Source organism: Gorilla gorilla, chromosome 3 (genome assembly GCF_029281585.2).
Source record: "Gorilla gorilla gorilla isolate KB3781 chromosome 3, NHGRI_mGorGor1-v2.1_pri, whole genome shotgun sequence".
NCBI classification, from domain to species: domain Eukaryota; kingdom Metazoa; phylum Chordata; class Mammalia; order Primates; family Hominidae; genus Gorilla; species Gorilla gorilla.
Window position 1 is genome coordinate 183,203,926 of NC_073227.2, and position 15,648 is coordinate 183,219,573.

General features: G+C 35.6%; 1 protein-coding gene across 2 annotated transcripts in view; it reads right to left on the reverse strand.

Annotated features, from left to right (window-relative positions):
* Positions 1-5,081, reverse strand: part of FSTL5 (follistatin like 5) — an 807,335-nt gene extending 802,254 nt beyond the window's left edge. For both annotated transcript variants that reach the window (XM_055384072.2, XM_055384069.2), the window contains exon 1: positions 4,870-5,081. The gene's annotated coding sequence lies outside the window, so the exon portion shown is untranslated. The remainder of the gene's footprint in view (positions 1-4,869) is intronic.
* Between the last annotated feature and the right edge of the window lie 10,567 nt (positions 5,082-15,648).

Genomic DNA, 15,648 nt, shown 5'->3' on the forward strand with positions numbered 1-15,648 from the left:
GTGATCCACCCACCTCGGCCTCCCAAAATGCTAGGATTACAGGTGTGAGCCACTGTGCCCAGCCAGGGTGAGTATTTTTTAAAGCTACATCTTATTTTTTGTGATTTATTTTTTCCATTTGCAATATTTTGCTATTTAATTCTCCTAGTTCTCTGAGCATGGGAACTTTATCTCATTCATATTTTATCCCTAGCACCTAAGCCAGTGCTTGTCTTCTAACTACTTAACCATATAAAAACATGATGGATAATAATGTTTCTCTGGGTTTTGTTCTGTTTTTGTTTTTGTTTCTGGATATTTTTAAACCTTTTTGGAACCTTTCAATATATCATGATTGGTTTCTCATTATTTATTTTTCCAAAAATAATTATGAATGATGGCAAAATATTTTAAAGCTTTTGACACATATTACTTATTTGCTTTCCAAAAAAGAGATGACAGTGTACACTCTGACCAGTATTATTTAAGAGTATCATCACTGGTTTCTCTGCATTCTTATCAACATAACGACTTAAAATTTTCTTCCACTTGTGTTGGTAAAAACTGGTGTTTTTGTGCTATAATTTTCATTCCTTTGTTTACTAATAAGACTGAACATTATTTATGCTTATGGCTACTTAAAGTTTTTACTTTTCATGTGTTCCTTGTTTGTATCTTGGCATAAATGTATAATTTGGGATATAGTTTTTTGATAGGTTGTTAATAAATATCATGGAAATACATGAAAAAGAATAAATTTAGAAAATTGACCTAACAGATAAATGAAAAAATAGTTGAAATATAAAAAGGACTGAAATAGGTGAAAGTATTTTCCAACCTTGAAGTGTATGATGTGTTCAAGTATTCCAAATGAATTCACTGTGAAATATATGAGCGTTATTGGCCCTGGATAAAATGAAAAAGGTAGTTTGGGAAATGATTTGTTTTTGTTTTTGTTTTGAGACAGAGTCTTGCTCTGTCACCCAGTTTGGAGTGCAATGGCGTGATCTGGGCAGTATTACTGCCTCCCAGGTTCAAGTCATTCTCCTGCCTCAGTCTCCAGAGTAGCTGGGACTACAGGCATGCACCAACATGCCTGGCTAGTTTTTGTATATTTCATAGAGACGGGGTCTCACCATATTGGCCAGGCTGGTCTTGAACTCCTGACCTCAGGTGATCTGCCTGGCTTGGCCTCCCAAACTGATGGGATTACAGGCATGAGCCTGTAACCGTGCCAGGCCTGGGAACTGATTTTGAATGGCCATACATTGGATGCTATGTATTAATTCACTGATAAAGTGTAACCATTTAGTTTGCTTCCCCTTTGAATAGAACACTGTTAAAAGAGGCTTTGTTATTCTGAAGCTTATATAATTTTTTATGTTCTAAATTTGAAATTAAATTCAAGTTAAATGAAATTGTGCTTGACATTTCAAGCCTATCAGAACACAATGAGAACAAACATGAAATGTAGATTTATCCTCTAAGTGTAAATTTAGCTGTGATTTGGTCAAATTGCCAGAGAGGCAATATTATCCAGTGACAAAAGTACAGTTTTATGCCATTTTAAGATTTTTTTAAAATCCTTCTTTTACCACTTCCTATTTGTGTGATCTTAAGAAAGTTATATAAGGTTTGTGGTTGGAGAATAACCACCTAACCCGGGTTTTCCTCTATTCTCACACCAACACCACAACAATCACCTACACAGAAGACTTCTATGACTAAATCCATGGGGGTTTCTCCCCACCATCAAGCAGTGCATGCCAGCTGGTTGTCCTCCAATTCAATGCTGGCACTATCGACCTGGAGATAGCATCAGATCTCACATGTTGGGGGCTCAGTCCCCAAGACTGACTCCCACCCCACCGACAACACCAGTCTCAAATCAAGGCTTCTGTAACTTCTGACCAACTGACTTCAGGTTGAGGTTCCTACAACCCCCTCTTTGGGTTCGATTAATTTGCTGGAGCGGCTCACAGAGCCCAGGGAAACACTTACTTACGTTTACTGGCTTATTGTAAAGGATACTGCGAAGATACAGATGAAGAGATGTGTAGGGCAAAATATGGTGGAAAGGGTAGGGAGCTTCCTTGCCCTCCCTGGGTTCTCCCCACTCCAGAAGCAATCTGGAAGCTCTTCAAACCCAGTTTGTTTGGGATTTTCTTTTATTCACTGCAATTTCTGCCTCCTGGGTTCAAGGGGTTCTCCTGCCTCAGGCTCCCGAATAGCTAGGGTTACAGACATGTGCCACCACCCCTAGCTAATTTTTGTAATTTTAGTAGAGATGGGATTTTACCATGTTGGCCAGGCTGATCTCAAACTCCTGACCTCAGGTGAGCTGCCCATCTCGGCCTTCCAAAGTGCTAGGATTACAGGCATGATCCACTGCGCCCGGCCTCGTTTGGGTTTTTATGGAAGCTTCATGACATTAGCATTCCTTACCCCCACCCCCTGGAGTATAAGGTGGGACTCTCTCTGGGAAGGGTCTTAAGACTCACAATCATAAAGGTGGAGAAAGATTAAAGTCCTGCCTTGAGTCAGGTGGAAGGATGGCAGGAGAGAAATTCTGTTTCCTGAAGCCTGCTCCTGAGGCCTAACACACCCAACATTATAACAAAATACTGTAAAGGGAGATGGGAGTTATGAACTAGGAACCCTGGATGAAAATCAACACATATCATAACACCACAGTCTGTAACCCAGACTGTGTCAAAGGTGCCTTCCAACTATTACATTCCATTCCACAGTAAATAAGTCAACCAATGTTTAACCTACACTGAATACATACTTGATAGATTTCGGAAAACTGATTTTTGTTTTTACTTTTGATTATAAATAGAGCTTTGCTTTATCTCCCAAATGGAGAAATAAACTTGTTTCCAAACCATATTCCAAACACCATGCAAAGTACATTGTTCAGCTAAAATGTATTAGCGCTGTTTATTTGAGTATTTGTATTTTAATGTTGAATTGTAAACTTCCCTTGTTGGAATGTGTGATTTTCCTATTTCTCTAAACGTCAACAAAATTATGTATGCATCCTGGAAATGCTGCAGAGACCGAATTAAATGGCATAGCATCTGCATTTTAACAAGACAATCATATCAAATTAGGCAAATTATATTCTTAAAAGTCTGGTTGTCAAAATACAATCTAATATGATTTATAATATTTTTAGTTTCAAAAAATGTCCCCCAAGTTTTTCTACTTTCATTAATACAGATGATTAATCTGAAGGAAATGCTGAAAACCTTATCAAAAAACCATCATATACTAATGTGTCTTTTTCAAAATGGCTTTGCATTCTTTTCATTCATCCCATCTCCATGGTCACTACACTAACGCATGCCTTCATTACCTCCCGTTTGCATTATTGTGGTAGACCACAAGAAGTAGGACTCCATCTGCTATTTTTGCCCTCCAATACAACCGCATATGACAGCTACACTGGAGTTTCTTAAGCATTATTTTTCATATACTGTGAAAAATTTTTGGTGGCTTTGACTTAAATGTTTATTTTTTAACATGCATAAATTACATCACCTTCCTCCTGTGCAATTTCTACCAGCTCACTAATTTTCTCTTCCTGTTTATCTGGTCTGTTGGGTTTCCAATTTCAAGTAATTATTTTCATTCCTACTACAATTTAATATAGTTAGATTTGGTTATTTTTAAAATTCTCTTGTCATTTTTGATATCTATTTCCTCCTTCATAATACTTTTCATACTATCTTTCCAGTCTTTAAACATATTAAATATACATATACATTTTAAGATATATTCTACTTGTGTATTGGCTGGCTTTCATGAAAGAATGTTCATTTCCAAGTCCATCTGTGAGTTTTGCTTCATTTTGTTATGTTTGGTGTGATCTCTATACATTTATCTGTAATAAATCTCTCAGACTTATTTTTCTTAAATATTTGGTTGTACCATAAACTTTGGATAATGTCAACCTGAGACCATTTTAAATTTCTGCCTCGTTATTTCTCTGTTAGTAGGACAGTGGCCATGAAATAAGAAATCTTTTTTTTTTCCTTTTTTCTGTTTTTTCTTTGTTTTTGTTTTGTTTTGTTTTGTTTCGTTTTTCCATCCATCCCAAAACAAAAGAGAGACAGGCAAGTATCACCATTTTCCTATGCACTGTGGAAAATTATCTAGTGTTCTCATTTCAGGTGTAGACCTTTATTAATTATATAATATCTGATCTGGCCTCTGTTTTGAAGGTTTACCTGGCTATTTTGTGCCTTTTAAGTAAAACCTTATTAAAGCATGGCTTTAGGCCACCTGGAGACAGCAACAAATACCCATGGCAAATGGCAGTTTTCTCCCTAGATTTGTTTTGACTCCTTTCCAGCCACCACAGATTTCCATTATTTTACCAATGGCTTAGCTGTGTCATTTAGTTTAATGATTTTTTTTTTAGGTTTACATTTTGAATGAATTAACTTTAGACTTACAGAAGACTGGGAAAATCATGCAGAATTTTCACATACCCTTTTACTGACCTAACCCTAGCATTCACATCTAAAGTAACTGTAGTACAATGATCTGAACCTGGGAATTAAAATGATGCTAATTTTCCAACAAAAGCATGATTTAAATTTCACCATTTTTTTCACTGCTTTTTTTTTTTTTTCTGTTGTAGGATTCTCTCAGGATCCCACATTCCTTATAGACTACCTCTTGCAGTCCACAGCATCCCCCAGTCTTTTCTTGTCTTTCATACTTCAAAGCTTTTGTTCAGGTAATGGACATTCCTTGATTTGGGTTTATCTGACACTTTTTCACGATTCATTGAAGGTTATACATTTTTATAGGAATGCCATGAGAAGTATATTGTACCACTTCTGTGCATCATAATGTGGAGGGTTTAGGTGTCAGTACCTGTTGTTACTAGTGATGTTGAGAGGTGACAGCGTACTGGCAGCCCTCGAAGTCCTCGCTCGCTCTCGGTGCCTCCTCGGCCTCGGTGCCCACTCTGGCCGCGCTTGAGGGGCCCTTCAGCCCGCCGCTGCACTGTGGGAGCCCCTTTCTGGGCTGGCCAAGGCCGAAGCCGGCTCCCTCAGCTTGCAGGGAGGTGTGGAGGAAGAGGCACTGGCGGGAACCGGGGCGGCGCAGGGCGCTTGCGGCCAGCTAGAGTTCTGGGTGGGCGTGGCTTGGCGGGCCCCGCACTGGGAGCGGCCGGCCGGCCGGCCCTGCCGGCCCGGGGCAGTGAGGGTCTTAGCACCCGGGCCAGCAGCTGCTGAGGGTGTGCCGGGTCCCCCAGCAGTGCTGGCCCACCGGCGCTGCACTCGACTTCTCGCCGGGCCTCAGCTGCCCCCCGCGGGGCAGGGCTCGGGACCTGCAGCCCGCCATGCCTGAGTCTGCTACCGCCCCCCAAAGGAATCCTGGAAATCACTACTCCACTCAGTGTTTCTACACTGCCTTATCTCACTTAGCCTAATATCCTCCAAGTTCATCCATGTTATCACATATGGCAGAATTGTTTATACTACATTTTCTTTATTCATTCATCTGTCAGACATTTAAGTTGCTCCTATATCCTGTCAACTGTGAAATCATTTTTGGACATGACACCAAAAGCACAGGTAATAAATGCAAAATTAGAAAGTGGGACTACATCAGACTAAACAGATTCTGCACAGCAACAGAAATAATCAACAGGTGAAAAGGCAAGCTATGGAATGGTAGAAAATATTTACAAACAATATATTTCATAAAGGGTTAATATCCAAAATACATAAGGAAGTCCCATAAGTCAACAGCATAAAAATCCAAATAACTGATTAATGGGCAAAGGACTTGAATAGACATTTCTGCAAAAGGCATACCAATGGCCAATAGGTACATGAAAAAATGCTCAGCATCACTAATTATGAGGGAAAAGCAAATTAAATCTACAAGTGAGATATTGCCTCACATCTTTTAATTTGCATAATCTATAAAGATAAGTTTTAGCAAGGCTGTGGAGGAATTGGAACCTTTATACATTGCTGGTGAGAATGTAAAATGGTGCATTTGCTATGGAAAACAGTATTTTTTAAAAAAAATTAAAAATAGAATTACCATATGATCAAACAATTTCACACTTGGTTTTATATCAAAAAAATAGAAATCAGGATCTTGAAGAAATATATGTAGTCCCATGTTTATTGCAGAATTATTCACAATATCCAAGCTGTGGAAACCACCTAACTGTTCATGGACATGTTTTCTTCACATCCTCTTTTTTTCTTCTTTTTTTTTTATTTTATTATTATTATACTTTAAGTTTTAGGGTACATGTGCACAATGTGCAGGTTAGTTACATATGTATACATGTGCCATGCTGGTGTGCTGCACCCATTAACTCGTCATTTAGCATTAGGTATATCTCCTTATGCTATCCCTCCCCCATCCCCCCACTCCACAACAGTCCCCAGAGTGTGATGTTCCCCTTCCTGTGTCCATGTGTTCTCATTGTTCAATTCCCACCTATAAGTGAGAACATGTGGTGTTTGGTTTTTTGTCCTTGTGATAGTTTACTGAGAATGATGATTTCCAATTTCATCCATGTCCCTACAAAGGACATGAACTCATCATTTTTTATGGCTGCATAGTATTCCATGGGGTATATGTGCCACATTTTCTTAATCCAGTCTATCATTGTTGGACATTTGGGTTATGGCAGCACATCCTTTTTTTTTCTTACATGGAGAGTAATAGATTATAGATTTTTCTTGTGATCTGCTCTTTTTCACTTAACAGTGTATTGTGTATCCTAGAACTCACTGGATATCAGTTCACAGAAATCTTCCTCTTTCCGTTTTACAGCTGCATAATACTCCATTGTGTAAAAGTTGCATAGTTTACACAACCATTTTCCTATGAATGGGCATTTAGAATGTTTCCCATATTTTGCAATTCCAAACAGTATGCCAAAGAATAATCATGTTCATCTTCATTTTTGTAATTTTAGAGGCATACCTTCAATATATATTGCCAGAAGTGGGATTAATAGGTCAAGGGTAAATAAATAAAATATCGCTGAACATTATTAAAGTATTCTGTATAAGGTGTTTCTTTCTGGATAATAAGTAAGCCACTCGAGACAAATAAACATTTAATGTAATTCTTTAAAAAATAATACCATTTCTATTTGGAGAATTCTGCTAAACAGCTTTCAGGACAAGCTTCTCAAGTATGATAATAATAATTTTTCAACACAAAATCCTATCTATCAAAAGCATCAACCAAACAGTGATGCAGCTATTTTTATAGATGCAACAGATATCATAAAATAGATTTGTTCTTTTGATTGTGAACTAAGCAAATTCTACTCTAAAAAATAATGTGGAAACAAATGTTTTTTAGTTATTTTAAATCTAAGTGTGATTCTCATAGTTTTATGCCTTGTTAAAACCATGACGAGTTAAAAAGGTGATGACCTCAATGTTTGGCAAGATTTTTTTTATTTGACTCTATTTCTTTGTAGAATAGTGAAGCTATTCATCTTTTTTTTCTGAAATTTGTCATTGAAAATATTTCCACTAATTTATCCAGATGAAAAAGTCTAAGGAACAAGATTTTCAATATTCTCACTACGTATTTACTCTAGTATTTCTACTTCTCAACCCCAATTCTGTGACCATATTCTCAATTATAATGAATGATATGAAGATTCAAAAAATGTAGAATTAATATACATTAGTAGGACCTGAAGTTGACAATTTTAAAGGGGTTGTAAAAGAGAATCAATTCTCCTAAATTAGATCAAGCCTCCAGACTTGCAAAATCATACTGTAGTATTCTTAAAAAGAAGTTGCAAGTGATATTTATCATTTAATGCATGTTCGTTATTTTGAGGCAATATGGAATGGTAGAAGAAAAATTATGACAGGCAAACATAATACAACTTCTTAAAAAGGACATGAGAACAACTGACATTGTTATAAATGTAAGGATTTCAAAATCGAGTTGAAAGTTTAGAATTACTTCTGTGAGAATCAAAAACATGTTGCTGTTTTGGGAAAGAAAAATGACTGTTGAGTGATTATTAAGTTCTAGCAAATATTACAAATATATTTTTAAATGAATAAAAAACATGGTTACATGTTTTGGGGGTTTTGTTTGTTTTCTTGGTTAGATAGCATGCTTTTATAATAGCCCTATTAAAAATAGATATGTAATTTTTATAAATGAGGTTTATGCCACAACAGCTATAGATTTATATGATCAGTGTATTGTTAAACTGATGAATATGGGTTTAAAATGACAAAGTGTATCAAATGTTATTTAGAGAATTACTTTTTAAAATGCATACAGAAAATCTTCTGAAAAGAGTTGCTTGGTCCTACAAAAGAAGTATAGTAATATTTCAATATCAATGATTGCTTATTTTTCTGATTCATTATGAAGTATCTTGTCATTTCAGCTTTAATCTTTTTTGAAGAGAGAAATACATGATTTAGTAATAATAGATACTTAGATACCTCATGTCTTAGTCCATTTTGTGTTGCTATAATAGAATACATGTGGCTGGGTAATTTACAAAGAAAAGAGGTTTAGAAACCTACAGAGTATTCTAAATACTTTGAATATTTAGCTTAGCGTTCTACAGGCTGGGAAGTTCAAGGTCATGGCCCTAGCTTTAGCAAGGGCTTTCATGCTGCTTCATAACATGGTGGAGAATGTCAAAGAGGAAGCAGACACATGTGAAGGGCAAACCCTGAGGAGCATCCTCACTTTATAACAATCCACTCTCATGGGAACTAATCCTTTCCTGTAAGAACTAATCCAGTCTCACCAGAGCAAGAACTCACTCACTGTTGTGAGAACAGCATCAAGCCATTTTTGTGAGAGCTGCTCTTATGGCCAAAATACCTCCCACTTGGCCTCTAACCCCAACACCACCATATTGGAAATCAAGTTTCAAAGTGAGTTTTGATGGGGACAAATTCAAACCATAGCACCTCACTTTCAATAATGGATAGAACAACTGGACAGAAATGTAACAAGCAAATAGAAAACGTAAGGAACTTTATAAAAAAACTAGATTTAACAAAAATCTATGGAATAATTAACCTAGAAGCAGCAGAATACAAATTGTTCCCAAATACACATGAAACATTCTCAGAGAAAGACTAGATTGTTAGGCATTTAAAAAGCCATATTAAATGGAAAGTGTTAAATCACAGAAAGGTTATTTTCTGACCATAATTGAATTAAATTAAAATCAGTAATAGAAGTAAATTTTGGAAACTTAAAATCTATGGAAATGATATGACACTCCTATTTAATACATAGATTTTTAAAAAATTACAAAGGATATTATGAAATACTTTTATGAGTGAAAAGTACAACATGATATACCTATAGGCTGCAGTTAAGGCAGGGGTTATAAAGGAATTTACAGCTGTAACAACCAACCTTAAGAAACTAGAAAAGGAGGAGTACACTAAACTCAAAACAAGAAGAATGAAGGAAGTAAGTTAAAAAATGCAACAGAGCAAAGAAAAATAATAAAGACAATTGACAAAACTCAAAGTTTGTGTTTTGAACAGAAAAAAAATAGCCAACTTTTAGCTGGACTAACCAAGAAAAGAAAAAAGACTTAAATTATTAAAACCAAGAATGAAAGAGAGGACATCACTGTTGACTTTACTGAAATTAAAGGGATTATAAATAAGATAAGGCTATCAACAATTGTATGCCAGTATAGTACATAACCTAGACAAATGAAACAAATTCCTAGAAAGACACACTCCAAAACTGATTCAAGAAGAGATAAAGAATCTGAATCCAACTACAAGCAAAGAGAGTACATTAATTGAAAAAATAAAACTTCTCACAAATAAAAGTTCAGGCACAGATGACTTCAATGGTGACTTCTACCAAATGTTTAAAGACTAATATAAATCCTTAACAAACTTATGCACAAAAACAGAGAAATACAACAGAAGGGAATACTTTCCAACTCATTCCATGATACCAATTTCACCTGAATCCTTACACTGGACAAAGACTTCACAAGCAATACAAACAACAACTAAAAACAAGTGGCAATATAAATATAGACACAAGCATTCACAACCAAATACTAATGAACTGGATTGCATAATATAAAAGGATTATAAAAAAGGATTATATAACATGACCAAAAAGGATTTATCCCAGTAATGCAACAGGTTTAATGTATAAAAGTTCAATCAAGGTAATACATCATACGAACAGAACAAAAGGCAAACATAACATGGTCATCTCAATAGCGTCAGAAACAATCATTTGGTAAAATTCAACACCCTTTTTATGATAGAAACACTCAGTAAACTAGGAATGTAAGGGAGCTTCTTCAACCTGATAATTGTAATCTATAAAATGATAACATCTTACTTAATATGAAAGATTGAATGCATTACTATTAAAGTAAGGAATCATACAAAGGTATCTGCTTTCATCATTTCTATTCAATGTTGTCCTGGTGGTGACAATATTGTCCTGGAGACATGAGCCACCATACCCAGCCCCAATTCAAACATGGGCAAATTCAAACAAGCCAATTCAAACATCGGCAAAAGGTTTAAATAGACTTTCCTCCAAAGTAGATATACAAGTAATCTTTAAGCACATGAAAAGATGCTCAATATATTTAGTCGTTAGTGAAATGTAAATCAGAACTTCAACGAGGTACCACTTCACACACACTAGGATGAATTTACTAGGCAACAAGTGCTGTTGCTGCTGTGGAAAAATTTGAATCCTCATGCATGGCTGATGGGAATGTCAAGTGCACAACCGCTTTGGAAAATACATTGTCAGTTACTCAAAAAGCTAAATAAGCATTGCCATATGACCCAGAGATTCTGCCTCTAAGAACATAACCAAGAGAATTGAAAACATATGCCCAGGAAAAAATTTGACACCATTGTTCAAATCAGCATATTTATTATTTATAGTAACTGAAAAGTGGAATAAGCCAAATGTTTGTAACTTATGAATGGTTAAACAAAATATGATATATGTATGATAGAATAATATTTGACAATAAAAATAAATTAAGGACTAATACATTTTACAATGAGGAAGAACCTGGAAAATGTTATAAGTGACAGAAAACAGCCATGTACAACACATATTGTGCAATTATATGGTAAATCTAGACTAGGCAAATTTATAGAGACAAAATAGATTAGTGGTTGCCAGTGGTTAGGAGAGGGAAAAAATGGAGAGAGACTGCTTTTATGTACAAGGTTTCTTTTTGGAGTAAAGAAAATGTCTAAAATTAGATGGTGATGATGGTTACACAGCTCTGTGAATTGTACGCTTTAAAAGAGTTCGTTTTCTAATATGTAAATGGTATCTCAATAAATTTATTAGAAAAAAAGAAGTTATAATCAAAGAACTGCTGACACTGGGAAATGAAGAGGATTTGGAAAACGAAGCATATCTTAACTGCTTATGTGAATACATTTTTCAAAGAGAAGAAAAAATAAAAAGACGAATTTACTCATTTTGATCAGGAAGAAATTTGAATCATAGTGATCCATATAAGACAATGATTGAACTTTTCTTTCTTTGTTTTTTGATGCCCCTTTCTGTTTTATTTAAAGCTGTTTACACTAGGATTTTGTTCCTGCTAATGAGTATTTTGCTCATATTGATCCTTCTGAGGTGGTATTTTATTTGACATAATAAAGGCCTTATTTCAGCTATTCATGCTCCCAGGATTGTTGTAATGAAAGCTTGGAAGCCAGGGCATGTTTTATCAGTCTCTTTTTTGCCCCCTTTCTTTGATATAATGTGAATTAGGCTTCTTAGCGAATTACCTGTACACATTCTTAGGCTACAAATTTTGGCATGTTCAAATTTATCAAAGATTTAAAAATGAGGTTGTTGAGTTTTAAAAATGCACACATTCAGTTTTAAAAACACAGACACAGTAAGTCTGAAGGAATTAAATCAGTGTGCAAAAGTGCATGAGCAATCATTTAAGTCTTGTGATTACATTTTTAAAATGTTTAAGTATTTAGAAATTTAATGGCTGGGCGCAGTGGTTCATGCCTGTAATCCCAGCACTTTGGGAGGTCAAGGCAGGCGGATCATGAGGTCAGGAGTTCGAGACCAACCTGACCAATATAGTGAAACCCCATCTCTACTAAAAATACAAATATTAGCCAGGTGTGGTGGTGCATGCCTGTAATCCCAGCTGCTCTGGAGGCTGAGGCAGAAGAGTTGCTTGAACCTGGGAGGCGGAGGTTGCAGTGAGCCGAGATTGCGCCACTGCGCTGCAGCCTGGGCGACAGAGTGAGACTTTCTCAAAAAAAAAAAAAAAAGAAATTTAATATATTGTAATGGGTGATGCAGTGCTTGAATGGAGATATTTTCTTCAGTTAAAAGCAGGAAAGTTAACGTTTGGAATCTACTCGATGGTATACTTATATGATAAAGTAAATATCCATAAAATTTATATCAAAATTCATATCAGGGAATAAATAAATTCATGTACATCAATGATTGCCAAGTTTTAATCTTTTTTATGCACTTAATATGATTAATGCTTCTATTTGCCTTTGGTGAATATACATGATCCTCAAAATATTTGTTCTGTAGGAAGCTTAAAACACTTCTCTCCACAAGCAGGGATCATCTCTGCCTATCTGTTCCCCCTCTCTCCTATTCCAAACAAGACATTTGTTTATTCATTCCCTCAAGTAATAATACTTCACATATGTTGCTGCAATGTTTTCTGATCTTTTCTGGATCATCATTGCTCTTGAAAAAAATAGTGGAACTTACAGATATTTCTCCAAAAATAGAAAGTTTTTGCGTTCATGTACACATGTCTAAGCCCATATAGAGGTACCCGGGTGCCTCCGTTTGTCCCTTATGTAGACCTAGGTTAAGAACTCTGACCTATTAACCTGGCAAACCTCTCCCTCTTTCTTGTTGCTCATATCTAATATTTAATAAACCAATAAAGTAAATTCTACCTCCAAATTCTCTTAAGTCCTCCCATTTCACTGCTGTTGAAATCATGTCTACATTATCTCATAACTTCTTATTATCCTGACTTCTTATAATAACCTCCTGATTTTCTTGCCTCCTATCTCATTCTTTTCTCTTCCAGTCATTTTACATTTTGCTACCAATTTAAAGTTTAAATGTGCATACCAGACAATATCACTGCACTTACAACTTCCAATGGCTGGTCATTGTTACGCCTACTAAGTAAAGACCAAAAACATATCAAGATTTTTTTTAGTCTCCAGATGCATATTAATCTCCAGAATTTCACTTCTGCAAAGTTCATATTGAGGTCCTTAAGTCATTTTGCATATATGATGTCCTCTACCTAAAAGATCTTTCCCCAATTTCAGATTATAATTTTTAACACCTTTCAAAAACAAGTCAAACCTCACCTCTCTTCAATGTCTCTTCCTCATTTTCCACAGGTTGCTTCTTCGCCCTCACTCTCTTCTCCTCCCAAAAAAGACAAGTCAGTTGCCCTTGTGTGTTTACAAAGAAATGGAAGCATTTGCATCTGCCAATTCAATTATTTATTTGCAGTCTTTTTTCATCATTGAACAATAAATTCTTCAAGAACAATGATCATGTGTATTTTTATCTTTGTGTCATCCTCTGTGCCTATCATAGTTCCTGTATATGGCAGTTATAAAATACTAAATTGAATGAAGAATAAATATGCACAATACTCTTCTGACACTACTTGGAGTTAGTGCAGACTTCGTAAGGGCACAGTCCTTAATAAGATTCTCCTCACTTCAGACAAAATGCAAGCTCCAAAAATTTTAAAATACCTGCACTCCTGACCAATTGGCTACCAACCCAGGGTTCTCACTACCCCACGGATTCAGTAATTAACAAGAGCAACTCACAGAATTCAGAAAAGTGCTATTTTTTTATTATGCTTTTACTGTAAAGGATGCAAATTAGAACCACTTGAAAGAAGAAACCTATGGCATGAGATCTAAGAGAGCCCCAAACACGGAGCTTTTGTGTCCTCTCCTCATAGAATCGGGATGCATTGCTCTGCTGGCACATCAATGCCTTCACCACCCAGACAAGTCAAGGGAGCTTCAGTTTCCATTGTGTTTCTTGGCTTTTTTTTTTTTTTTTTTGTAGGCTTGATTGATGAAATAATTGACCAAGCCCTCATTTCCTCTCCAAATGTCAAGCTCATATCATCTTGCTCAAAGCTCCAACCCACTAATCACACACTTTGTCTTTCTGGCATAGCTAGCCCCCATCCTGAAACTACTGAGGGGCCCCTGACTCATTGTAGTAGCATAAACTGAAGCATATTTCTAGGCATACACTATCAATAACAAAGTCACTCTTATTACTGGAGAAATGCAAAAAGTTTAGAAGTTCCATTCTAGGGATGCTGAAAAAGGTAAGACAAATGTTTTATTTTGTAATATAAAAATGTGGATATTTAAAATGCTAGATTTATTGTCACAGTAAATATTATTATGATTATTAAATTGATAATTTTGTATGTTAACATTTCCAAACCTAAAGGATAGCAGCCTCGATTTATTTCTAATGTCTTAAGTCAGGATTTTTATGGGGTAAATTTGCTTTGTCATACCTCCACAGATGCTGCACTATTTTCCCTTCTAAATTTTCAAAGACGTCTCCAAAATAATTCTATAAAACTATAAAAAACTAAATTATAGCATGATTTATAACAACCTATTAAAACTTGTATTTACTTTGGGCTTTTTGAAACTCTAATTTCAAAATTAATATAATCCTGATAAAGACCTATCATTGTTCAAATGATCACAAACATGAGCAGTGATGTAGGAAATTAACAATCTTAGCCTCCTGAAATTTACAATTGTGATTAAGTTTCAGAGAAAAAAATGTCCTACTCATTTTCTTTTCTTTTAGCACATCTTTATGAAACACCTACTTTGTGCTCAACACTGTTCTAAGCATTAAGTTCATCAACAAGCAAGACAGACAAAAATCACTGCCTTCACAAAAATCAGCATATAGTACAATTGAGCAGGCAATAAACAGAGGAAGTATATAAAATATATAGCAATCCAGATTGTGTAGTGTTCTCAAGAAAAAAAATATGGCAAAAAAGTGAGACAGAGAATATATTTAGGGTGGGATTTGCAATGTTAAAACAATGTGGAAATGAAAGCAGCCCAAAGAATGTGACCTTTGAGAGGATCTGAAGCTGGAGAAGAAGTGAACCTATTCATGTATCTTAAAGAAAATCATTCTAGGCAGAAGAGGATCAAGTGTAAAGTACCTGGATGAAATGTACCTGGTTGTTGAAAAAGAAAAAGTGAAACAAAACACCGAGAAAAAAGTGTGTACAGAAAAGAGTGACTAAAGTATGAATAAATAAGGTCGGAGAGGTGTGATAAAATTTAATGGGGCCTTGTTGTTCACTGGGATAATACTGTTTTATCTGTTTCTTTTTTTCTTTCTTTCTTTCTTTCTTTCTTTCTTTCTTTCTTTCTTTTCTTTCTTTCTTTCTTTTTCTTTTCTTTTCTTTTCTTTTTTCCCTAAAATGAGTAGATGGTACATCCATGAGCTCTGAGAAGGTGAAAATGAGTCCTACTGGTAATCAGTCTGCGTTGACTTATCATAACATCAACAAAGTTTCTAAAAGGACACAGCCAAGGCTACATCACAGCTACA